Raw genomic sequence first — 1,905 nt, forward strand, 5'->3', positions numbered from 1 at the left:
GTAATCCTTCTGCTTCACTCACTTGCAATATTCTGTTTAATTTTGAGTACTACATTATAAACAGTCCAGAGGAGAATAATGGCGATGATCGAAGTCTGGAAGATTTGAACTAGGAGAAAGACTGAACTAATGTGTATGATCCTGAAAAGGAAAAGTCTAAGAGTTGAGATGGTGCCTGTTTTCAAATATGCATATGCCTGCTGAAGAAAGATGGGAAATAATCTATTCTCTTGATCTTTTTTGGATAAGACAGGAATTAATTACGGAAAAGAAGATATCTGTAAAGATTAGGAAAAGCTTTCCTATCATATGAATCTCTAGATTGCCTGGACAGGTTATGCAGTCAACATTACTGATAGCCTTTAGGACTGGGTTAGATACCTGTCTATGAAGAAGGACAAAGGTATTTAAGATACTTGCCTGAGGACCATTTCAGCCCTATGAGTGAAAGATTTGGTTTTGATGTGAAGAGAAAATAAAAAATTAAGCAGATTTTAATTATGCATAGACTTGTAAAAAAATTCTTACTAGATGAACCCCATCTAGATTTACGATGTAAGCCAGATCTTCTAATGACATTTCTTTTCTCTGTAAATGAAAGCTGAATCCAGACTCAGCTCCCTGCTTGGGATATTCTTGGACTATGAGAAAGTACTGAACTGAATTATGTAGCTGAAATATTATTATTGATAAATTATCTCATTTTCATAATGTGATGAACCAAAATACAGATGTGTTTAACTCATTGCTGCTTAACAGGTAGCAATTTTGACTATTGTAACAATTATCTAAGAAACTCTGAAATATATTTAATACAGCATACGATTTCTCATTCTTCAGTTGTTAAAGCCTTGTATATTTTCTTTGTAACATAATATGCTATACAGTTGCCATCTCTGGCTACTGTAAAGGAATTTCTCAAAGAACTGCACAAAATGGTATGATTTAGATTAAAAGTCAGTCCATAAAACTGACATCAGAAGGACTTGTATCTTTCTTCTCAACAAGCAGGACCTTTGTTTGCAGCAGAACTGCACCATGTAGCTGTTGTGTTTGTTCAGAAGTTTGGCAGTCATTTGATATTACTTGTTGTTGTATCTATGTCTAAAAGGGTTGACGGGTAGGATCTAGTAAACGAATTGTGCCAGGTTACAAAGTCAGTACTGACAGCACTTTTCTTTAGAACCTCCTGGAGATTCCTGCTTGTACAGCAGAGTTGGCAGCAAGACCACCAGACTTTGCACTGAAGTCGGTCTTGTTCAGGCACACGTTTTGTTTAACTTGGTCTGTTGTGGGCACAGCAACCTCTGACAGAAGCGTAGTGCTAAACAGGTAGGAACTTAGATGTGACAAAGGCTTGAAACTCCGGAGTTAAAAAAAATTCAAAATTAAGTATATGGGAAGCGGCCTGCAGGAAATACGGTACTTAGCAGCTTACGGCTACTGGTTTAAATCTCATCTAAGAAAAAAAAAGAGGCCTGAAAGGTGCTGCCTTGATCTGCATAGTAGAACAGCAAGCTGTCTATCTCTGCTGGGTTTCTTTGGTCAGATGTCCACTTCAGAAAGAAAAGACAAACCCCCGATGATTATTCTTCTGAAATGCCTGCCTACAGCCGAATGTAACTGGGCGCGTTTCCTTTGGCAGTGGCAGACGAGGCCCTTCTGCTCCGCAACCCATCTTAAATAACCTGAGGACGACTTGGGTGAACCGCACGTGATACGTTTCCATTACGGACCGAGACCCCGAGTCCCCAGGAGTGACTTCATGATGCCGTTCAACGGCCTCTACTTTCCATTTTCCACATTACCTTGAAACCCAAACTCCTGTGCAGCCTTGTATCGGCAGTATATTACTTTACCTACGCGGTTTCTGTAGGTAAGTGCGTATAACTCAGGCCCGGGTGT

Source organism: Haliaeetus leucocephalus, unplaced genomic scaffold, assembly GCF_000737465.1.
Source record: "Haliaeetus leucocephalus isolate CR32 unplaced genomic scaffold, Haliaeetus_leucocephalus-4.0 Scaffold473, whole genome shotgun sequence".
NCBI classification, from domain to species: Eukaryota; Metazoa; Chordata; class Aves; order Accipitriformes; family Accipitridae; genus Haliaeetus; species Haliaeetus leucocephalus.